At 40.0% G+C, this 26,024-nt stretch overlaps 1 protein-coding gene across 9 annotated transcripts in view; it reads right to left on the minus strand.

Moving 5' to 3' along the window:
* Positions 1-26,024, minus strand: part of LOC105499299 (phosphatidylinositol 3-kinase catalytic subunit type 3) — a 563,324-nt gene that overhangs the window by 393,444 nt on the left and 143,856 nt on the right. The window contains exon 27 of one of the 9 annotated variants that reach the window (XR_011616918.1): positions 11,073-12,333. The exons of the other annotated variants lie outside the window; for them this stretch is intronic. The gene's annotated coding sequence lies outside the window, so the exon portion shown is untranslated. The remainder of the gene's footprint in view (positions 1-11,072; positions 12,334-26,024) is intronic. 9 annotated transcript variants of the gene reach the window in all.

A 26,024-nucleotide genomic window follows, 5' to 3' on the forward strand; every position in this document is an offset into this window, starting at 1 on the left:
CTGAATTCAAAACCAAAGCGCAAAATAAAAACGTTTTTAGAAATATAAAAACTGGAAATGTTAACAACTTACAAATCCTTAATAAAATAACTATATAAGAGATATGCTTCCACAAGAAGGAAATTAAGCCCAAGAGGAAGATTGCAGGAAGCAATAAGCAAAGATAGTAAATACATTGAGAAGTGTAAATATGTATTGAAGATTTAGAATAAAAAGATGATGATAAATAAACTTCGGAGGGTGTTTCAGAGGAGAAAGACATTAATAAATTTTAACCTTTCTTAGACTAAGTATACATATTTAAAATGTAACAGCAACCACCAGAAGAATGAAAATCATGTGGATCACTTTCAAACCAGTAGAAGTAAAAAGGGAATTGTAGAGTCTCAGTCACTCTAACAGAAGTCGGAAAAGGAGATGGGGTGGGATGGTGGGAGCAAAAATGAGTAACAGAGTCTACATTAGTTTTCAGAGTCAGAGAAAGCTTCATTGAAGGAACAGATTTTGGTTGAGGAGTTTTGTTTTTTGTTTTTTTCAGACATAGTTTTGCTCTTGTCACCCAGGCTGGAATGCAATGGCATGATTTTGGCTCACTGCAACCTCTGCCTCCTGGGTTCAAGTGATTCTCCTGCCTCAGCCTCCTGAGTAGCTGGGATTACAACAACGTGCCTCCACACCCAGTTTTTTTGTATTTTTAGTAGAGACAGGGTTTCACCTTGTTAGCCAGGCTGGTTTCAAACCCCTGACCTCAGGTAATTCACCCATCTCAGCCTCCCAAAGTGCTGGGATTACAGGCATGAGACACCATGCCCAGCCGGTTGAGATTTTAATGACAAAAAATTGCCAGGCCTGAGGAACTTTGTAGGCAGAGTTCTGTAAGTCTGTAAGAGCTACTGAAAAAGCCCTAAGAAAAGGATGAGCTTGATTGTGGACAAGAGCCTCGTACAGGGAGGAATGTGTGGGAATTTCAAAGAAACAGGCAAGGACAGACAAAATAGATTAGGATCTCAGGGAAATAATAACTATTTTTACAGAGATGGCATTAGGAAGGTTTGGTGGAGGAGATGGCACTGGGATCAGGTGATGATACAGGATTAGGGATGGGATACTTTCAGGCAAAGGGAAAAATGGGAAGTAAACTCCAAAGTCAAGCTAACTCCAAACCCTAGAGGATACTCAAAGCCAACTAAAAATAAGAAAAAGCACTTTAAGGCTGGGCATGGTGGCTCATGCCTGTAATCCCAGCACTTTGGGAGGCCGAGGTGGGCGAATCACGAGGTCAGGAGTTTGAGACCAGCCTGGCCAATATGGTGAAACCCTGTCTCTACTAAAAATACAAAAAATTAGCTGGGTGTGGTGGCAGGCGCCTGTAATCCCAGCTCCTCGGGAGGCTGGGACAGGAGAATCTCTTGAGGTTCTCAATCGCAGGAGGCAGAGGTTGCAGTGAGCCAAGATCGTGCCACTGCACTCCAGCCCAGACGACAGTGCGAGACATCTCAAAAATAATAATAATAATAATACTCTGAATACACTAATGGATCGTTCTTCTCTCCATGACTTGGTCTCTCATTTTCAGATTTCCAAGTCCGAAGTCTCTGTTTATTCCATGTGTACTTGTAAGTGTTAGCCTAACCCCAAATATCTTGATGTGAAGGGCAGAAAAAATGCCTCATTTTTGTTCCTTCCAAAACTAAATGTTAAGTATCATCTTCAAGGCTGACTTCCACCACACTTCCTAGAACAGACTTCTTGAATACTCCAGAGTTTCTAATTGCCCTTAACTCTGCTTTCTCCAGCCTTACTAAGTCAGGTTCTATTTCATTGTTGGGGTGTGTGTAAATTTTGCTTTGTAGGACAGCATAAGTCCTTTGCACAAAATTATAAACATTTTAACATAGGATTAAATAGCATCCAGTCCAAGGAAGAATGAAATCTCCATTTCTGACATCAATATATGTGGAGAATTAGAAAGATCCCCAATAATAACGTTCTTGTAGAGAATATCAGCTGTAAAAAAATCCTTGTCTGCTCATAATCTGTAGTCATCAAATAGAATCATACAATATTCAAGCTGCAGGCAATCTTAGAAATAACCCAACTCAAGTTATTGTATTTATATATAAGAAAATTGATGCTGAGAAAGGAAACTGTCTTCCTTTATCTTGAAGCAGAGCCTGACTTGAAATCCAGAGGTTTCTTACAAATGAAGAGGTCATAGGAAAAGATCTCTTCCTATGTCAAATGAGTCAAATGTTCCCATTAGCTTTCAAATAGGTCTTAAGAAACAAGTCCTTTAAAGATAATTAAAACACAGGACATAGACTGGGAGAAAATATTTGCAAAGATGTATCTATTAAAGGACATGTACCCCAAATATACAAAGAACTCTTAAAACTCAACGATAAGAAAACAAATAACCCAGTTTAAAAATGGGCAGAGCCAGGTGCAGTGGCTCAAGCCTGTAATCCCAGCGCTTTGGGAGGTCAAGGTGGGCAGATCACGAGGCTAGGATATCGAGATCATCCTGGCTAACAGGGTGAAACCCCGTCTCTACTAAAAATACAAAAAAATGAGCCGGGCGTGGTGGCAGGTGCCTGTAGTCCCAGCTACTCAGGAGACTGAGGCAGGAGAATGGCCTGAACCTGGGAGGTGGAGCTTGCAGTGAGCCGAGATCAGGCCACTGCACTCCAACCTGGGAGACAGAGCTAGACTCCGTTTCAAAAAAAAAAAGGCAGAAGATCTGTACAGACACCTCACCAAAGACTCCATTTCAAAAAAAAAAAGGCAGAAGATCTGTACAGACACCTCACCAAAGAAGACATGCAGATAGCACATGAGCATTTGCAAAGATAGTCAACATCTTATGTCATTAGGGAATTACAAATTAAAACTATGAGATACCTCTGCGTACCTATTAGAATGACTAAAATCCAGAACACTCTCAATACCAAATGCTAGTAAGGATATGGAACAACAGGAACTCTCATTCATTGCTGTTAGGAATGCAAAAATCAGTCACTTTGACAGTTTGGCAGTTTCGTATCAAACTAAACATTCTCTTACCATACTATTCAGCAATCATGCTCCTAAATATTTATCAAAGTGAGCTGAAAACTTATGTCCATATAATTGTTATAGCAGCTTTCTTCATAGGTGCCAAAAATTAGAAGCAACCTTTATAGCAATTCACTAAATGAATTGATGAACTACGGTACATTCATGCAATGGAGCATTTTTCAGCAATTTTTAAATAAGAGCTAGCCGACATGAAAAGACATGAAAGAATCTTACACATATTCTGAATGAAAGAAACCAGTCTGACACATGCACACATATGTTTATTGCGGCACTATTCACAATAGCAAAGACTTGGAATCAACCCAAATATCCATCAGTGACAGACTGGATTAAGAAAATGTGGCACATATACACCATGGAATACTATGCAGTCATAAAAAAGGATGAGTTCATGTCCTTTGTAGGGACATGGATACAGCTGGAAACCATCATTCTCAGCAAACTATCGCAAGAACAGAAAACCAAATACCGCATGTTCTCACTCTTAGGTGGGAATTGAACAATGAGATCACTTGGACACAGGAAGGGGAGCATCACACACCGGGTCCTACTGTGGGGAGGGGGTAGGGGGGAGGGATAGCATTAGGAGATATACCTAATGTAAATGACGAGTTAATGGGTGCAGCACACCAACATGGCACATGTATACATATGTAACAAACCTGCACGTTGTGCACATATACCCTGGAACTTAAAGTATAATAAAAATTAAAAAAAAAAAAAAGAAAAAAAGATAAAGAAAGAAACCAGTCTGAAAAGGATAACTACTCTGTGATCACAATTATACAACATTCAGGAAAAGGTAAAACTATAGCGCGAGTGAAAAGGTCAGTGATTTCCAAGGGCTGGGGGCTGTGAGAAGGTGGAATGTGTTCTATTGATAGAGCACTGGGAACCTCTAGGACAGTGAAACTATTCTGTATGATGCTATAATGGTGGATATATGACACTATACATTTTCAAAAATACAGAACTGTATAACACAAAGAGTAAACCCTAATTAAACTATCAACTTTAGCTAACAACAATGTGCATCAATATGGCTTCATCAGTTTTAACAAATATTGATATGGTTTGGCCGTGTCCCCACCCAAATCTCATCTTGAATTGTAGCTCCCATAATCCCCACATGTTGTGGGAGGGAACCAGTGGGATGTAACTGAATCCTGGGGGCAGTTTTTTCTGTGCTGTTCTTGTGATAGTGAGTAAGTCTCACAAGACCTGATGGTTTTATAAAGGTCAGTTCCCCCGCACACATTCTCTTGCTGCCGCCATGTAAGATGTGTCTTTGCTTCTCTTTTGCCTTCTGCGATGTTTATGAGGTCTCCCCAGTCATGTGGAACTGTGAGTCCATTAAACCCCTTTTTCTTTATAAATTACCCAGTCTAGGGTATGTCTTTATTAGCAACGTGAGAACCGACTAATAAAAATGTTTAACACAAATGTAAGATGGTAACAATGAAGAAACTTGGAGGAAAAGGATAAAAAGCTCTCTTTCTGTGTAATTTTTTTTTTTTTTTTTGTAAACCTAAAACTACTCTAAAAAATAAGTCTATTAAATAGAAAACACAAGGTTATTTTGAAAAGCAAGTCTCAACAGTACCAGGACAGAAATACTTATTATGCACACTGTCAACAAAGAGGTAGCAGCAAAGTAACACATATTAAACCCAGCACATGGCTGATATTTTTTATATGATGAACTTAACAGGGTTGCTTTTAAAGAATATTTAGAATAGAATGAGCATATTAACTGAACACAGAGAAACTAGAATTTTACATATTATTACATTGTTCTTTGTACAACTGCAAATCAGGGGGAATGAAGTTTCAAGACAATATTTTTCCTTGGAATTTATTCTGAGTGATTCTTGTTATCTAGACTGTATCCAAATGGTATGATTTTCTTTCAACAGTATTATTTTAAGTTCTCATCTTTGTTTCTGTAAGTCCATATTTTGTATGAGACGTAGGATTTCTTTTCTTGATGCCCATATCCATTTTAATCATGTAAATTAAAGTATAAAATACAATCCAATCTTCAGAAATTTACTTTATAAATACTGACTCCAAAACACCATCCTCTATAAAAAGAGCAGCTTATTCCAGAAACACCCTGTTCAGATATGCACTATGATACTAACCACATTAAATTATAGCGGAATGGAGAGAAGTTATGGAAAATCTTAGAACATATAATGTAGCTTTCTTCTTTTAGTTATTTAAGGGGGAAAAAAAATAAAAAACGTTTCAGGCTTCTGTGCTGAGAATGAAGGCCTAGACAGTTGGCCGGACCACCCAAGCCTCTAGCTTAGTGAGCACCGCCATCTAGTGGAAGGACTTTGTTCCTAGTTTCAGTTTTACCGGCAATTAGCTGAATGGCTTCTGGGAAGTCACTTAAACTGCCATCAGTGGCCTTGTGCATAACATTGGAGATAATAGTGCCTATTCTGTCTACTTTCTTAGCTACAGGGGTGAAAAATATGAAGTACTGAAAACCCTCAGGGTCTGTATTATTAGTTCATAGCTGCACTTGAAAGATGAAAGCTAATTTTTACTCTAACAAAGCAGAATTCTCTAGGCCCTGAGAATTTAGATAAGTTTGGCTGAAAGTTATTGGTTTTCTCTCCTTCTAGGATTGTGGCACATATAAACCTAGTTAGTACATCTGAAAGTTTATGAAGTGACTGGTTAGAGTCCAATAACCTTTATTGCATGTGGCCCACACAAGCCAATTATAAAGGAAAATTATGGGCACCGTTCTGTGCAATCATGGGTAAATCACACAAGAGGCCACAAACAGAACTTCATTTCTCAGTGAGAAAACACAGATAACCAGACTTGGACTTCCAGGCTTGGCAGCAAGGTCAGGTCTGGGATTCTATGGCGATTGATGTGCCCTGCCTGAGGCTTTCTCTAGCCTCTGGGGCTCCTTTGTCTCCTCCTCCTTCATTCATATTCAAGGCCACGATTGGAAGCCTTGAACAGATATGCAAAGTGTTTCTTAAATGTAGACAATTGAAATACAAATGTTCCTCCTATGCACTATTAATTATTTTACAGCTTTCCCCAAGCACACTCTGTATGTAGAGCAGCTTAAATGGTGACTGTAAAACGTGAAGAGAATTTTTTTTCTCAGTTTTTCTGTTCCTGCTTCTCACTTCCCCATTCCACTTGTACTCATTCCTCCCCTCTCCAAGTATTTCAAGAAGGCAAATATATTTCAAGAAGGCAAAATTGCATCAAAGACACACTTTTTTTTTTTTTTTTGTAGTTGAGGCTGAAAACAGTCTACACCCAGGTAGCCCTGGTTAAGCTGCCTTAACACTTGAGCAGAATTTTCTTTATCTGTAAAACAGAGATAGGCAGGCACTAAGTCATGAAAAGCTTCAGCTGTGCCTAGCACATAGTAAGTGCTCAATGGCAAATATTTTTAAAAGTTGGGGAGGGAGAAACCTTAAAAACATTAAGTCTGGCAAGTTTCCCAGGAAAAGAAAGTGAGCTCAATCTAGAAAAGTTAATCAGTATTCTCAAAGGAGAGAAATTCTGGAGGATGTTACTAAATAACTTTTGATTCTAGGCAATTGATGTGGTTTGGCTGTGTCTCCACCTAAATCTCATCTTGAACTGTAGCTCCCATAACCCCACATGTCGGAGGAAGCCGGTGGGAGGTAACTGAATCATGGGGGCGGGTTTCTCCCATGCTGTTCTCCTGATAGTGAATAAGTCTCATGAAATCCGATGGTTTTATAAAAGGCAGCTCCCCTGCACACGTGCTCTTGCCTGCCACTATATAAGACATGCCTGTGCTTCTCCTTGGCCTTCTGCCATGATTGTGAGGCCTCCCCAGCCATGTGGAACTGTGAGCCCATTAAATACCTTTTTCTTTATAAATTGCCCAGTCTCGGGTATTTCTTCATGGCAATACGACAATGGACTAATACAGCAATGTATTGACTTTTGTCACTGAGCCGTTGTAAAACGAACAGCGCTTAATATACAGCAGGCTTTTAGTGGATATTATTTCATCAGCAAAGAATGTGTATGACATTTGCAGTGAGACAATTCTCTATGGGTCTTTCTTGCTTCTGCATATCTTAGAAATAGAGGCCCAACTCCCTTTGTTCTTGACTATCCTCCTAAATATGTTTGTATAGCATTGGAGCATTGGAAGATCACTCCCTCCAGAGCCAAAGGCAAGTTTGTTTGTAGTTTGGTAAAATAAAGATAATGATTCTCCCTGCAAAAAGGAAGAGCAAGTTTGCTTGCAGTCTATTAATAAACTATTGGGGTTTCCTAAATTCAAGGTTTCTCATCTGTGACACTATGTGTGCAGAATCTACCTAGGCTATTCCATGTTGCCTCTGAACTTGAGGGCCAAGAGAAACTGACATGAACATGAAGCTCATGCTGCTAGCTTTGCTGTGAGCAATAAAATCCTTTGTCTCTGACTCAGGAGACTCATGTGTTCTGTCAGTGCCCATGAAATTGTGGTAGAATAATTTGCCACCTTGCAATTAGGGTAAAACTCTGATGAGACCTTTCACACTTCTTGACATCACACTTCTTGCTTCGTTTGTTTTCCAGTCCCTCAGATGAACCTTCCAGATGAGTGTATTAGACACTCAGGTGTGAGAACTCAATGAAATGAGACTTTATCTTCATATAAACCCCTGTTTGGAAAACCCAAATTTGACTGTATCAATAAGCTGTTAACAGAAAAATTATTGCTTATCAGAATTACATCAGTTTTTTTTAACCCCAAGCCAAACTGTGTGTAAACACTTGTATGTATAGCCTGAATTATCTTCTTATTTGAGCTTTCCTTGTCCCCAAAATGGAGAGCGCGAGTGTGAGGTGTTAATAATCAGAATTACCATGTCTTGGTTATCCACCATAAACCAAGAAAATTATATGCACATCTCAATTTGTCACAATTCTTCAAAATTTTTCCATTTTATAGAAGGTAAAACTAGGAATCAGAGGCATTAAGTAACTTGCAAAGATCACACAACTAGCAAGTTGCAGAGCTGGATTAAGAACCAAATTCTGTCTGATTCCAAGTAGGGTCTAGTCTACCATGTTCATCTTTAAGACAGGTAGCGCAAAAGCCCATTCTCAAGACTATGGCTAAACTTTTCTAGCCAAAAGTCTCAATTCCTTTTCCATTCTATTGCCTGACACTCCATCATAGTAGAAGATAGACACTGCAATATCACAGGGGGAGAAAGCGCTTCGAGGGAGTTAAAATAAACCTTCATATGTTAGAACTGGAGCTCACGGTGGCTTTAAATAATTTCTCTGAATATCAGCTTTATGATCTTTAAAATATGCACAATAAAATCTACTCTTCCTGTTGAATGGGACTTCTGCAATTTAGAAAGAAAAATCAGAATGAGATAATTTATGCAAAAGCACTTTGTTAGGGTACTGAGAAGGGGGAACAGAACGCTCATACACTGTTGGAAGAAGTGTAAATTAGTACAGCCACCATAAAACAGTATGGAGTTTCCTCAAAAAACTAAACATAGAACTACCATATGATCCAGAAATTCCAGTGCCGGGTATATATTCAAAAGAAAGAAAATCCACATACCAAAGAAATATCTGCACACCCATGTTTATTGCAGCACTATTCATGATAGCGAAGATATGGAATCAACCTAAGTTTTCATACACTTAAGTATATAGAAAATGTGGAATATATGCACAATGGAATACTATTCAGCCATAAAAAGAATGAAATTCTGTCATTTACAGCAACATAGATGAAACTAGAGGTCACTATGTTAAGTAAGTGAAGCACAAAAAGACCAAAACTGCATGGTTTCACTCATATGTGGGAGCTAAGAAAGTGGAACTCCTGGAGGTAGAGAGCTGATTCATGGTTACCAAAGGCTAGGAAGGATGAGGGGGATAAAGAGAGGTTGGTTAATCTGCACAAAATTACAGTCAGGGCCGAGCGTGGTGGCTCACACCTGTAAATCCCAGCACTTTGGGAGGCCGAGGCAGGAGGATCACAAGATCAGGAGTTCGAGACAAGCCAGGCCAACATAGTGAAACCTCATCTCTACTGAAAATACAAAAAAATTATCTGGGCGTGGTGGCAGGTGCCTGTAATCCCAGCTAATCAGGAGGCTGAGGGAGGAGAATGACTTGAACCCAGGAGGCGGAGGTTGTAGTGAGCCAAGATCATGCCACTGCACTCCAGCCTGGGCGGCAGAGTGAGACTCTGTCTCAAAAAAAAAAAAAAAAGTAAATTCAGATAGTTTTCAATAGTATAGTAGAGTGACTATAATGAATAATAATGCAAAGTACAGCTCAAAAGACCTAGAAGAGAAAAATTGGAATGTTCTCAACATAAAGAAAAGATATGTGTTTGAAATGATAGCCATCCCAATTACCCTGATCTGATCATTAAGCATGGTATGCATGTATCAAAATATCACATGTACCCCCAAAATATGTAGCATTAACATGTATCAATTTTTGAAAAGCACTTTGTCAACCAGTTTTGCTTTTTTTTGTGGAAATTCTTAAAGACACTACTCTTTTTAATTTTGTATACTTTAGGTCTTTAAGAATGTCTGTTTAAAACACAAGAGAAGGAAGGTTTCATCTTAAATGATGATTGGCAGACAGTAGAGACCAGAACAAACCTTTGAGGATTTGGATACAGGATAAGCCTGAAGGTGGGTGGTACAAAAGAGAAAAAGAATGGAGAAGGCCCCTATTTCACTAATTTGACTACATCCAGCATTAACCCCAGAAGGTCACACATGCCAGTGCAAGAGGACCCCTGGCACTGGCAGTGAGTCAAATTCCCTGAGCTTTTCATGTTCATTTTCCATATTAATTTATCTTCCAGATAGAAGCTAGAATACTAAATCAACTAAGAGCATCCATCTGATAAAAGATATGCAAATATCTTTATAAATACACAGCATCATCTATAATGTTGACAGGTTAGATAAAGGGACCAACTTTCCCTTAAAACTCTAAATTCCAAATAGAGGATGTAAACAGAGTCTCTCTTTCTCCCCGACATACTCACTCTCTCTCTCTCTCTCTCTCTCTCTCATACACACACACACACACACACACACACACACAGACATGCACATACAATCTATTTTATTTTCAGTTTCACAGATAGTTATAAATTGCATATATTATTCACAGACTCCCCAACCCCAACCCACCTTCGCATACAAACCAGACTCAAATATTGTAGGAACCTCTAATGCCAAGGCTTGAATGTAAAAAACTAATAGATTCTCAGAATTGTCAAAGGTGCTAGGAAATGCAATTAGGGAACATATCATCTTTGGATGTGTGAAATAACAACAGTCAAAAGCATCCAAACAAAATAAAAACAGCAGCAAGACAAACCTGGTCTAACATTTGCTAAGCAGGGGCCCCCCCTGCAGCAGCCCATGGTTACTTCCTGCTGTCCAGCCACAGCCTTTATCAACAATTCTTTTCTGTCTCCTTAATAAATAATTGGGGAGTGAAGGCCCTAAAGGCAGTGGAATGTCCCACCTGGGGAAGGCAGGATGAATGCACAGAGGCAGCCCTAGGAGGGACTGATGAGTGACTGGCTAGGCAGCTCTCACTTGGTACAAGCCAGCCTAGAGCTGGAGTCCCTGAGAGATGACAGATGGTTCAGCATCGACTTTTCAAAGGGAAGAAGGGAAGGTGGCTGTGGAGAGAGATCCCAATTTGCAGTCCTTTTGTTCTTGTGTATGTGTGAGCTCTGACCTCCTACTCCCTCCTTCTTGTTCCCTTCCTTTCCCCTTCCCCAGATCTCTTTTTCCACATCATTCTGTAACGCCAAGAGAAAACCAGAATAAAAAGAAAGAATAATCAGGGTCAAAAAGTCAAAGGGCCCATCTCTGATCTGTCCTGTGTGGCTGATGAGGCCTCAGGCTTCAGGGTATCTGACAAGACATCAATGGAATCAATGTGGCTAAATTAAAGCGTGCAGAACATACCATGTTTTACACGTAACCCTCGGGAGAGAGGAGACACGGCCAGCAGGATCTGAGAGAGCGTGACAGGCTAAGCTGGTCAGCAAGCCTCCTGGAACTGGCAGACAGGGAGGCCAGCAGGAGCTCATAAGAACCCAGGCACACAAACATGTAGAAGGAAAAACCAACGCAGGTGAACGCTGATTACAGTGCTCACTCGTCCAAGTTCCAGGGGACTTATTTTCTGATTGTAAACAATGTACTAATTTTATAAAATTTGGAGAACATAGGACTCCTAAAACACGGTGGGACTTTTGTGGAATGGGCGAATGCAGTCAGGGAGGTGAATGTTCTATATCCAATGCATGCTTACTGAGCACTCACTACCAGGCACTACCTGTGTTGGGTATGCATACTCTGAGCCTTTTGTTAGCCTAAGAACACAGAACAATAGCAACTCAATGCCTAAAATGAACAAGAACCCAATTGCTGACAGAGGTATTGACTGCTCCTGCACTAATGATTTGGCATCTTACTTCCTATTGAGCTTCAGTGTCCCTTTGAAATATCAGCTAAATCATTTAGACACTGTCTGAAATATAAATAGGGATTTTTAAAGTTTATCTAGTTTACTGAGTAAAGAACTAATTGCTGCATTTACTTAATGAGGTAGTATGTCCCATCAATTGTTTTTTTTTCCTTTCAGCCAAATGCATAATTTTAATATTTCACTGTCAGTCTGCTCAACATTTCTTTTTCATGAAGCATAGCTCAAAGAAATTTCAATAATACTGTTTTAAATTAGCTACTTCCTGTCAAGTTAATAAACCTCAAATACTTAAGTTCCCCACTTACAGTCCCAAGTCCCCTGTTCAAGGCTAATTCTCTTTGCTTCTCCCATCTCCATGGCCACCTCTCTGCCTAAAGTCCATGCAACTATAAGGATGAACTAGAGGGTTCATCAGCATAGCACTGCAATTATGATAATAGCTGATACTTACATGACAGTTACTGTGTGCTAAGATCTGTTGTAAGTGCTTTACTCACATTAACTCATTTAACCTTCACACAACCTTATAAGGTAGGAACTATTATTATCCTCTTTTTACATGTCTAGAAGGTCTCCAGAGTGGCCTCCTTAGGGAACTATATAAGGAAAAGAGGAAGAGAAGAGACACTTAGTTCAAAGATATTTTCTCAAGATTGAAAGGAAGAAGAGATTCTGACCCCGGCTTCTGCTTCTCATTTAGCTTCTCTTATGGTCCAGCTTCTTCTAGGTCCAACCCTGTAACCAAGTGTTAAAAAGAAGGAGCTTCATCATCTTGCATACTTTAAGTACACACAGTAAAATTTATTTTTTAAAAAAGAGAAGAGCCCACAAGTAAAAAACTCTATGCAGTAAGGAGAGTGCTTGAGGAGAGACTCAAATCCAGGAAACCCAGAGAACAAAAGAGAACGCTCGTGTGTGGCTTTGGAGAGACAGTGAAGAAGAACCACTGCTCTGTTAGAGCAGAGAACACATACAAGTTTCTAATGTAGGACCAGATGCAGGCCACATGGGAGAGAGCTGTCCTGGGGCCATGTTAAATCCCATGCAAGAAAACTGCCAGAAAGAGAGGGCCTGGGAAGTAAATTGCCAAGAAGCAGGCCTAAGGGCAAGGCAGCAAATTAGAGGAGGTCATTGATAGGGCAGTCCCTCATGGAAGCCTCTGAAAGACCACTGAGGCATGGACAAGAGAAAGAGGCCATCTTAAATGCCTATTGGACCCCCAAATAGCAAAGCGATCTCAGAACAGTATCATTTAAGTAATGAATTTCCAGATCCCATTTCTCTCCTCTACCTTCTTACCTTTGAAGGGTCAAAAACCTACCTTAGCAAGATGGGATAGAAGAGGTGGGGAGAGAAGATGGATAATGACCTCTCCTCCCATCCCCTTCCCTGGCTATAAGGTTGTTGCCTGCATGAGACCCCACTGAAGGAAGGGGAACAGCTATAACTCTGAGTAAAGTTGGAAGCTTTGGCTGTTACCTGGGACTAAGTATTAAACTGCAATCATGTTCTGTGATTTAAAGGGATTGTAGGAAATTTTATTACCTAAACATGAAAGCCCAAAGGATCTGTTAAATTTTCATCAAGGACAGCAGAGGAGTTTCCCAACAGAGCAAGTGTAAAGGGATTGAGGGAGGCAAATAAAGTTGCTTTTACGATTTCACCCCATGCGTGCAGCTTGTTCAATGCCTGTCACTTAGACAATGAGCTGACAGGCTCCTAATTACACAGCAAAGAAGCAGAATTAAGACTAAAACTCTTCTCTAGTTCCATGTTTTTCATTTTTGTGGTTGAGAGCAAGCAAAGCAGGGGACCAGACAGCTAACCACCTGGAGGTGCCTATGAAATATTCAGACCAACTTCATGCACTGAACTAAAGAAAGCACGAAAAATGGATTCCATTTTTCTGCAAAAAACTAGATGAAGAGAAGTTTATAGAATATAATCATCGCTTAGAGAAGGAATTAAATCAACTCAGCATTTACTGAAAGCTGTAATTCCTAGAATTCATGGATACTATTTCATATGTATATCTTAACTGGTAATATGTGTTTATCCTCTATTTTTAGAGTTGAATTTCTAATTTTCTGCAGTAGCACTGCAAGGTAATTGAATGCAAGAGAAGGCACAACAATACAGACAAACAAGTAAAACTGACGGACACACATGTATGTACCAAACTGACAAGTGCTGTGAGACAAGACCAAGGAGAGCTGAGGTCTAGGATAATAAAGAAGACCTATTATTACAGGTTTGCCAGAAGAGGTGTCTCTGAGGGGGTGACATTGAACCAGATACATGAAAGATGAGAATACAGCTATGCAAAAAGCCAGGGAAGGGCATTCCAGACGGGCATTCTGGAAGGGCATTCCAGAAGATACAGTATGTAGAAATGACACTGAGGCCAGGTGTGCGGCTCTTGCCTGTATTCCAGCTACTTAAGAGTCTGAGGTGGGCGGACTGCTTCAGCCCAGAGTTTGAGCCCAGCCTGGGCAACAGAGTGAGACCCTGTCTCTAAAGAAAGACAAGAAAAGAAACAGCACTGAGACGGATCAAGACCCAGAGAACAAACGGCCTGACAAGAAGCACTGTGCTCTGTGTGTGTGTGTGAGAGCAGGAAGTGCTTCCAAGCACAGTGATCGATCTGATGTACATCTTTTAAAACCACTAAAAGTGTTCTCTGGAGAATGAATTGGAGGAAGACAAGAAGTAAAGAAGGCAGATGAGTTAGAAGGCAACTGTAATTGTGCTGACAAGAAGTGAGAAAGTTTTGCTAGAGTGGCAGGAACAATTGTGTGGAGAGAGCAGGCGGATGTGAAAAATGGGACTGTGGCTTGGTTTAGATGTAACGAGTGAAGGAAAAGGAGAAATCAAACCTAGAATGATGATTTCTGACATGAAAAATGGTGGGTGATGGTGCCATTGGCCATGATGTGAAAGACAATGCAGGAGTAGGTTTGGTGGTGGGAGACAGACAGTGTGTTATACTTGGAAGGTTTTAACTCTGAGATTCCTGGGAGTGGTGATAAGGAACATAAGCAGTTGGTTATGCATTTGAAGTTCAAAGGGAAGTTCTGAGCTGGAGATGCGATTGGGAAAGTCACCAGCAAAGAATGGTATTCAATAGCAGCAGAAGAGATGAAGTTATGCAAAGATGGAATGTACAGAAGGAAGTAAAGGCTAAGTGGAGGAGGAGGATCTGAGAAGCTGTTAGAGATGTAAGAGGAAAATCAGGCAGGAGCAATGCCAAGGAAATCAAAATAGGAGACTGGGTGGGAAAAACAGACATCAGCCAACAGTCTTGAATGCTGCTGTGAAGCTCACTAAGGTGAGGACAAAAGAAGCCACACTCCATACCAGGGAAATTCTGCCCTCAGAAATAAATGTCCCATGGGGGCTGTTACTGCAATGCATACTGTGAGGTCAACCTTATGTGAGCCTGTCTAGGCTCTAGTCCCCAGTTATTCCATCAAATACTCTCTAGACATTGCCAAGAAGGCATTTTGTAGGTGTGATTAATGTTCATAATAAGTTTACTTTAAGTAAAGGAGTTTATCCTAGATAATCAGACAGTCCAAATTCATCCAGTTGAAAAGATTTAAAAGCAGAACTGAGATTTCTAGAAGAAATTCTGCCTATAAACTACAGAATCAACCCATGTCCAAGAGTTCTAGTCTGCCTTTCTTTTTTTATTTTCTTTCTTTTTTCTTTTTTTTTGAGATGGAGTCTTGCTCTGTTGCCCAGGCTGGAGTCCAATGGCATGATCTTGGCTCAGTGCAACCTCTGCCTCCCGGGTACAAGTGATTCTCCTGCCTCAGCCTCCTGAGTAACTGGGATTATAGGCACCCACCACCATGCCCAGATAATTTTTTGTATTTTTAGTAGAGGCAGCGTTTCACTATGTTGATCTGGCTGGTCTCGAATTCCTGACCTTGTGATCCTCCCACCTCAGCCTCCCAAAGTGCTGGGATTACAGGTGTAAACCACTGTGCCTGGCTTCCAGTCTGCCCTTCTTGATGGCCTCTCTTACAGATTTTGTTCTTGCCTCGCCAGATTCCACAATGGTATAAGCCAATTTCCTGCAATAAATTGAATATATTTCCTACCTGTTCTGTTTTTCTGGTTATATCTTTACTAACACAAGAACAACTTCACTTTTTCTGGTATTAAAACAAGTGCTGAACCTTTATTCATTTAAGAAAATGAAAAGTTGGGAGAGTCTGTTTTTGTTGATTCAATGACATTTAGAACAAGACGGACAACTGTACACCATTCATACTACTCCCTCATTTCAAAGATGAAGAAACTTAAGCCCCAAAAAGAAGGGCCCTTAGTTAAATACAATGAGGTGGCAGAGCCACTCCAGAGGCCACTCGTGGTGGTCTTCTAGGCTGATTCTGAGTCACCTTCCTTTCCCTAGCAGGATGATGTCCAACTGTGCTTAGGAAACTGGAAACATGTCACCAACCATGGATTACTCAGAAAGCTCTCACAGGATCTTATTTACTGCATGTGATGTGAATGCATCCACCTTTTTAAGCACTGTGACAATGCACACTTGAGCAAGAGCTTTCTTGCCAGAAACATGGAGGTCTTTGGCATAGGATGGAATAAAATTCAGAAGCCAGAGTCCCTGGGAAGACAGTCGAGAGTTTTACCTCCTGGACTGTTTTGAATGGGGCTGGACTACAGGCATTTTTTGATGAAAACAACTGAAGAGGGCACATGAATTGGGTGTACAACTGAAGAGGGCACATGAATTGGCTCCCAACCATGTACACAAGTGCAAGGGCCTGAACTTATTACTACGTCACAGAAAATGAGGGGCTGGAGCAGCAGCTGAAGGAAGGGAGGTCTGGGGTCTGTCCCATCAGAGTTACGTAGACCCCAGCTCTATTCATTCACTAACTTATCAAGGCTTCATCCTGACTATATTATGTACTGCTAACAAACATTACAATATTTTTCTAACTACTATTATGATATCATAGACTGTTACCTTAAACATTTTTTTTGAGACGGAGTCTTGCTCTGTTGCCTAGGCTGGAGTGTAGTGGCACGATCTCAGCTCACTGCAACCTCTTCCTCCTGGGTTCAAGTGATTCTCCTGCCTCAGCCTCCCAAATAGCTGGGATTACAGGCGCCCGCCACCATGCCCCGCTTACTTCCGTATTTTTAGTAGAGACGGGGTTTCACCATGTTGGCCAGGCAGGTCTCGAACTCCTGACCTCGTGATCTGCCTGCCTCAGCCTCCCAAAGTGCTGGGATAACAGGTATCTGCCACTGCACCCAGCCTTCACATTCTGTTTTCCCTACAACTAAGCTCTCCTTGTTCTTCCTAACACATGATCAGCAACCCAAAAGTAAACTCTTTATGAGACTTTGTCATGGATTGATAATTATGGATTTTTACAAGGTTTACATACTTGCCAGTTCCAAAGGACATTAATTGAAAGGCAGATCCAACATTTAAGCTTTTAGTTTTCATTTTTAAAAAATGTTTCATAGAAAACTTTATTGCTAGGACTTCAATTCTTCTGATGAGTTGCCTTGTTTGGATTCAGTCCACAGAAAGTTGTCACTACTCATTTGTCTTTTTTCTGTATTTGAACCTTCTAAGAAACAAGCTTAAAACATTTATCTAGATTTTTTTTCTATTCAGCAACATTAAGCAGCTTATTTAGATTCACAAACCTCTGCTAACTCTTGCTTTTTGATCCTTTTCATCAGTCATATTCAAAAAGAAACGCTCCCTCACCAGCAGTTCAACTAATTTTTCAAGTACCTGGAGACGTGGCAATTGGTATCTGTTGTCCTAATGAGTCCTTGGCAGTTCCTCCTCCCCTTTCAATGTTGCTTCTGTTTTTCACACTCTCTCATTCTAGATGATTTGTTTCAGACTGTCAGTGTGTTTTGTATTTTTATCAAAGTCAAGAACAAGACGACAAAGTCAGTGGTCTCCACCCAAGAGATAACATCCATCTCAGCTTATGACCTTTTCCTGTGGACTAGACAGAGTCATTCTATCTTTCCCCACCACAGCATGCTAACCCCTCATCAACATATTCAAAGTCCAAGTCCAAGGAGTCTACGTGAGCAAGTGAAGACACAGTGAATGACACTATCTATGAGCCGGAGAATGCGCCCTCACCAGACACTGAATCTGCTAGTGCCTTCATCTTGGATTCCCAGTCACCAGAAGTGTTAGAAATAAATTTCTGTTGTTTGTAAGTCACTCCAGTCTATATGATATTTTGCTGTAGAAGCCAGAATGGATTAAGATAGGGTACATTGCATATGTAAAGTGCTCAGTAAATGAATGAATAAATGAAAATAACTCAGGATCATGTCTAATAATTGGGGGAATATTACCTACTATCCTTGGGATTGATTTTGAGGCCTTTTATTTTGAAAACTGCTTTCAATTTCCCTGTTGAGTAAAAGGTAATTGCGTTAGTCAAGAGTCTTGCAGATAAAGGTGATAGAAAACCAATTCAAATTAGCTTAAGCAGAAAAGGAGTAATTTATTGCCTCACATAATTGGAAGTCCAGGAAGACACTTCAGACATAGATAAATCAAGAATCTGGTGATTCTCTGTCTTTCTCTTTCTCATTTTCCTGTCTTCTCAGCCCCACATCTCCCACCCACTGTACCTCCTCCTCTGCTCATTTTCCTCCTTGTTGAGGAGGTTAGAGGCTGCGGTGCAGGCATGGAGGGATGAGACTACAGATAGTTCCAGGTTTATGTCATCCCAGCTAGTAACCTCAAAGCAAAGAATTTTTAAGTTTCTCTCCCAGTAGTCACTGTCAGATGGGAATTTTGCACACAAAATTCCATATGTATATAACATGCCTGGGTACCATGATTAGGGCAAGTGTGAGTTATATAGTTGCTGTATATATACATATACTGTTGCTGAGGATGCTATGGACCAGAACTGCAAGGACCCCTAGAACTGTACGGAATGATACAAAAGTGCAAGGAATTTTTGTATTGTTATTTTGAAGAAAAAAAAGATGACTACAATTTGAGATCCTGATGAGTATCTGCATTTAGCACATTCTCTTCCAGCAACTTGCATTTCTTTTTGTCCAAATTCAGAGACTACAATGATTTTGTTTTCTAGCCAGGCAGAACCTTAGACTTATAATTCAATCATTTTATTTTATAGATGAGAAAGTGGAATCACATCCAACTTCAGTGAACCAACTAGCATAATAAGGAAGGTCTTGCTGTTTCCTTGTCACGAGGAGGCATTGTAGGAGCTGAGAAGTCAGCAAACGGTCTCAGCCCCACAAAAATCCCGTGACACAGAGCATTCATGCGACCTTTCTGGGTTTCAGTTTCTTCCATAAAATAAAGCGTTTAGAGTCCATAATTTCTAATCATTTCATGATTTCAAGTATTGCAATTATGGATCATAAAGATTCGTTTGTTCAAACCACTGTCCTTTTATAAAATCTTATGAAAAGAAAATAGCATCTTTAAAATATTTTCCCTAACAACAGACATGCCACCTGCATTCCATGGAAAATGATGGGAACTTCATTTTGAAACATTATTTTCAAGATCCCAGCTGTTCGTGATTTTAAAAATATTTTCAATCCTACTGATGAAGAGAAAATAAGTTTTATGTAATTTGTAAAAAACACTTTAGTAACATGATACATTTCAATGGCAACACTCATGTTTAATCATGAGCATTTTCAACTAAGCAGAAATATGTAGTAGTGTGAAATCAGTGATGTTAACTTTAGGAAAATAATGAAAGAAAGAGGAGGGTGTAGACGGTTGTCCTTTCCATCATAAAAGCTCTCATAAAGCATAATTGGAACATATCTTTTTGAAGTACAAAGGAAAATTGGTATATAGGAACAAGAATAATGTGTGTGTGAACCCATTTACAACTTCTTTCCTCTTTACCAGAATGGGCACGAGTAGGGTTGCAAAATGAGGTCATTAGAGAAGTGGAATGAAGAACATGTCATTTCATTGCTGAGCTCAATTACATATGGGCCAAGAAACTGGATTGGCTGGGACCTTGAGCAGAGCTGCTATCTGACTGGCTGAAATACTAAAGAGGGCCAGCCACTCTGGTTGAACATTTGAACCTGGGGGATCTGAAGTAAGATTTAAAACTGTTGCCAAAAAAAAGGAAAGAAAATTCTTTTTATCATTAAAGGCAGCTTTCACATGGTCCTGCATACCAAGCTGAAAAAACCTGTATCTCCTTTTTCTAAGCCACTTGTACATCCCAGGAGGAGAGTTTGGAATCTTGCTCCATGCCCCTCCTATTACAGTGGAAGATACACTCTCTTCCTATCTAAAGTAAATTTCTCCACTAGTCTCTGGGATGACATGCCTTTTCACTTTCTTGGGGATTTCACTTCTTTACATACAGCCCCCTTTGCATTTACTGAATCATCATCATCATCATCTATGGTTCTAGTATCTTCTATGTTTAAAAAAGCTGCTCCCTTTATCCAATGTCCTCTAGTAGCTATCCCATCACTTAACTGCTTCTTCAACAGGCAGAAAACTGTGGTCCACAATTATTATTGTCTCCAACCCTTCAGGATGATTGATGAGTGCCCCCCACCCACTCTGCTCTGTCTCTGCTCCATTCCACATAAATTAATGCTCTTATCAACCTGCCTTCAAGGAACTTACAGTTTAATATATTGGAGATAAAGATAATGCTACGTCACCAAATCTAATGGTTTGTCTGTTACCTTTTTAAACTTTCTCTCTAGAGGACCTTACAAATTTTTATAACAATTTTATTGAAATATTATTTACATATAATACAAAGTTGTGAAACCATCACTACTACTTACACTACTACTTACACTACTACTTAATTCTAAAATATTTTCATCACCCTCCCCCAAAAATCTCATACACACTAGCACCCATTCTCCATTCCCTATTGCCCCATCCCTTATCTATTCTCTTTATCTATAGATTTGGTTATCTCAGACATCTCATATAAATGGTATCATAGAACATATGGCCTTTTGCAGGTAGCTTCTTTCACTTAGCATGTTTTCAAGGTTCCCATTTCTAGCATGTATTAAAACTTCATTCCCTTTTATTAACAAATAATTTTCATTGTATTATATACGACAATTCTTTACCCATTCATCAGTTGGTAAACATTTGGGTTGTTTCTACTTTTTGGTTATCATGAATAATGCTGCTACAAATATTTGGGTTCACGTGTTTGTGTGGACATGTTTTCATTTCTCTTGGATATATCTAGGAGTGGAATTGCTAGACCATATGATAACTCTAGGTTTAACATTTTGAGAAACTGTTAACCTGTTTTTCAAAGAAGCAGAACCATTTTTCAATCCCAGAACCAGTGTATAAGGGTTCTGATTTTTCTACATCCTCACCAACATGCTGTTTTTTTGATGGCTGCTATCCTAATGTGTATGAAGTGGTATCTCATAGTAGCCTTAATTTGCATCTTTTTAATGATTAATGACGTTCAGCAACGTTTCATCTACTTATTGGGTATTTGTATATCCTCTTAAATGTCTATTTAGATTTTCTACCCATTTTTTCAATCGGATTTTTTAAATTGTTGAGTGGTAAGTTTTCTATTATGTATTCTAGGAACAAGTCCATCACCAACATCAAATGTATTACTTGCAAATATTTTCTCCTATTCCATGGGTTGTATGTCACCTCCTTGAGGGTGTCTTTTCAAGCATAAATGTTTTTAACTTTGACAGAGTTGAACTTGTGTATTTTTGTTGCTGCTGCTGCTGCTTGCACATTTGTTGTTATATATAAAAAACGCACCTAAAAATCCAAGGTCACAAAGATTTTGCCTATATTTTTCTCTAAATGTTTTAAGTAGGTTTACACCTCACAATAATTTCTATGATGCATTTTGCATCAATTTTTAAACACATTTTAATTTTTTCTTGAAGTACAATTCCAACTTCATTGGTTTACATGTGACTATCCAGTTGTTCCAGTACCATTTGTTGAAAAGACTATTGTTTCCTTCCTTGAATTGTTTTAGTACCCTTGTCAAAAGTGTCAAAAGTCAATTGACCATAAGTTAATGGTTTATTTGTAGATTCTCAAATTTATTCTATTAATCTGTGTGTCTATCCTTAAGCCAGTGCCACATTGTCTTGTCTACTGTAGCTTTGTAGTAAGTTTATCAGGGAGTTTGAATTCTCTAATTTTTTCTTTCAATATTCTTTTGGGTATTCTTCATCACTTGCATCTGTCAATTTTCGTGTTCTGAATACCACCTACTAACAGATAACTCTCAAAATTATATCTCTCAAATTTCTTTTCTGAAGTTGTGACTCTCATTGAAGCTATGTTTTTAATTGGAAGCCCAGGCTAAATATCTCAGAGCTATCTCAAATTGTATAAGCTAACTGAAAATTCATCTCTCTATCTCCCCCTATAATATTCCATCTTTCCTCTATCTTCTTAATCACTGTAAGTGCCCCCACAATTCACTCTATTGCGCACGCCGGGACCCTGGGAGTCAATTGTCATTCCTCCCTTTTCTTCACTCCCACAGTCAATCCATCAGTAAGTCCTATCCAGTTTTTCTCCAAATCATGCTTAAAATTCATTTTCTTTCTCCCTATATCTACTTTCACTGCCCTAATCCAAACCACCAGAATTTTCTCCTAAATTACTAATTAGTCTTCCTGATATTTCCCTAAAGGTCCATTTTCTATAAAATAAACAAAGTGATAATTTAATAAGTCAAAACTAATCATTTGGTTCACTGATTTCCTTTGCACTTAAAATAAAATGCCAACTTTTTCCATGGTTTATAAGCCCATGTATGATTTGATTCCACCTACCTCTTGACGCTCCTTTTCTAATCTTTCACCTTGATTACCAGGTTCCAGACATATTAGCTTTCTTTCAGGTTGTTGCACAAAACAAGCTTTTTCATGGCTTAAGGCCTTTGTACATGCTGCTCCCTCTAATTAAAATGCCCCTCCTGCTGCCTTTACCCCTCAGCCTTTCATGCATGGTTCCTCTCATCATCTGTTCTTGGCTTTAAGTATTATCCCCTCAGATTACTTTTTTTGGTGATTATATCTAAGCTAGATTTTCCTCTTGTAACTTCTTTGACCACACAGTTTTGCTTCTTTCAAAGCACCTACTACATTTTATAACTGTTACTTAAATTGCTTGTATGATTGCTTCCTGTCTGTCTCTCCAACTGTTGCCATACTAGGTTGTAAAATCCATGCAGGTGGGAACCATGTCTGTTCCTTTCACTACCGAACCCCCAACACTAAGCATACAGTGAAGATTCAATAAACTATTACTTGAATAAATCTTTTTTACCCATCTTCAAAAAATTAATAATGCCAGGGGGCGCACCCAAGATGGCCGAATAGGAACAGCTCCAGCCTCCAGCTCCCAGTGTGAGCAACACAGAAGACTGGTGACTTCTGCATTTTCAACTGAGGTACTGGGTTCATCTCACTGGTGCATGTCGGACAGTTGGCGCTGGTCCGTGGGTGCAGCCTGACCAGCGAGAGCTGAAGCAGGGCGAGGCATCGCCTCACCTGGGAAGTGCAAATGGGAAGGAAATTCCTTTTCCTAGCCAAAGGAAATTGAGACACACAACACCTGGAAAATTGGGTCACTCCCACCGTAATACTATGCTTTATCACGGCCCTAGCGAATGGCACACCAGGAGATTATATCCCACACTTGGCCCAGGGGGTCCCACGCCCACGGAGCCTCCCTCATTGCTAGCACAGCAGTCTGAGATCTAACTGCAAGGCGGCAGCGAGGCAGGGGGAGGGGCACCCGCCATTGCTCAGGCTTAAGGAGGTAAACAAAGCCGCCAGGAAGCTCGAATTGGGAGGAGCCCACGACAGCTCAAGGAGGCCAGCCTGCCTCTGTAGACTCCTCCTTTGGGGACAGGGCATAGCTAAACAAAAAGCAGCAGAAACCTCAGCAGAGGTAAATGCCCCTGTCTGACAGCTTTGAAGAGAGCACTGGATCTCCCAGCACGGAGGCTGAGATCTGAGAATGGACAGACTGCCTGCTCAAGTGGGTCCCTAATCCCTGAGTAGCCTGAGTAGCCCTGGGAGACATCCCCTACTATGGGCAGACCGACACCTCACACCTCACACGGCGGGGTACACCCCTGAGACGAAGCTTCCAGAGCAAGAATCAGAAACACTTGCTGTGCAGCAATATTCTATCTTCTGCAGCCTCCACTGCTGATACCCAGGCAAACAGGGTCTGGAGTGGACCTCAGGCAAACTCCAACAGACTTACAACAGAGGGTCCTGACTGTTAGAAGGAAAACTAACAAACAGAAAGGACACCTACATCAAAACCCCATCAGTACGTCACCATCATCAAAGACCAGAGGCAGATAAAACCACAAAGATGGGGAAAAAGCAGTGCAGAAAAGCTGGAAATTCGAAACATCAGAGCGCATCTCCCCCTCCAAAGGAACGCAGCTCATCGCCAGCAATGCAACAAAGCTGGACGGAGAAAGACTTTGACGAGTTGAGAGAAGAAGGCTTCAGTCAATCAAACTTCTCAGAGCTAAAGGAGGAACTACATAACCAGCGCAAAGAAACTAAAAACCTTGAAAAAAGATTTGATGAATGGCTAACTAGAATAACCAATGTAGAGAAGTCCTTAAAAGAACTGATAGAGATGAAAACCATAACACGAGAACTACGTGACAAATGCACAAGCTTCAGCAACCAACTCGATCAACTGGAAGAAAGAGTACAAATGATTGAAGATCAAATGAATGAAATGAAGCGAGAAGAGAAGTCTAGAGAAAAAAGAGGAAAAAGAAATGAACAAAGCTTCCAAGAAATATGGGATTATGTGAAAAGACCAAATCTACGTCTGATTGGTGTGCCTGAAAGTGACGGGGAAAATGGAACCAAACTGGAAAACACTCTGCAGGATATCATCCAGGAGAACTTCCCCAACCTAGTAAGGCAGGCCAACATTCAAATTCAGGAAATACAGAGAACGCCACAAAGATACGCCTCGAGAAGAGCAACTCCAAGACACATAATTGTCAGATTCACCAAAGTTGAAATGAAGGAAAAAATGTTAAGGGCAGCCAGAGAGAAAGGTGGGTTACACACAAAGGGAAGCCCATCAGACTAACAGCAGATCTCTCGGCAGAAACTCTATAAGCCAGAAGAGAGTGGGGGCCGATATTCAACATTCTTAAAGAAAAGAATTTTCAACCCAGAATTTCATATGCAGCCAAACTAAGTTTCATTAGTGCAAGATAAATAAAATCCTTTACAGACAAGCAAATGCTGAGAGATTCTATCACCACCAGGCCTGCCCTATAAGAGATCCTGAAGGAAGCACTAAACATGGAAAGGAACAACCGGTACCAGCCATTGCAAAAACATGCCAAAATGTAAAGTTCACTGATGCTAGGAAGAAACCACATCAACTAGCAAGCAAAATAACCAGCTAATGTCATAATATCATAATGGCAATGATGAAGTTCATGCATAACAATATTAACTTTAAATGCAAATGGACTAAATAGTCCAATTAAAAGACAGAGATGGTTAAATTGGATAAAGAGTCAAGACCCATCAGTTTGCTGTATTCAGGAGACCCAGCTCACATGCAGAGACACATATAGGCTCAAAATAAAGGGATGGAGGAAGATCTACCAAGCAAATGGAAAACAAAAAAAAAGCAGGGGTTGCAATCCTAGTCTCTGATAAAACATACGTTAAACCATCAAAGATCAAAAGAGACAAAAAAGGCCATTACATAATGGTAAAGGGATCAATTCATCAAGAAGAGCTAACTATACTAAATATATATGCACCCAATACAGGAGCACTCAGATTCATAAAGCAAGTCCTTAGAGACTTACAAAGAGACTTAGACTCCCACACAATAATAACGGGATGTTAACACCCCACTGTCAACATTAGACAGATCAACAGACAGAAAGTTAACAAGGATATCCAGGAATTGAACTCAACTCTGCACTAAGTGGACCCAATAGACATCTACAGAACTCTCCACCCCAAATCAACAGAATATACATTCTTCTCAGCACCACATCACACTTATTCCAAAACTGACCACATAGTTGGAAGTAAAGCACTCCTCAGCAAATGTAAAACAACAGAAATTAAAACAAACTGTCTCTCAGACCTCAGTGCAATCAAACTAGAACTCAGGATTAAGAAACTCAATCAAAACCGCTAAACTACATGGAAACTGAACAACCTGCTCCTGAATGACTACTGGGTACATAACGAAATGAAGGCAGAAATAAAGATGTTCTTTGAAACCAATGAGAACAAAGATACAACATACTAGAATCTCTGGGACACATTTAAAGCAGTGTGTAAAAGGAAATTTATAGCACTAAATGCCCACAAGAGAAAGCAGGAAAGAT

The sequence above is a fragment of the Macaca nemestrina genome, chromosome 19, assembly GCF_043159975.1.
Source record: "Macaca nemestrina isolate mMacNem1 chromosome 19, mMacNem.hap1, whole genome shotgun sequence".
Lineage (NCBI taxonomy): Eukaryota > Metazoa > Chordata > Mammalia > Primates > Cercopithecidae > Macaca > Macaca nemestrina.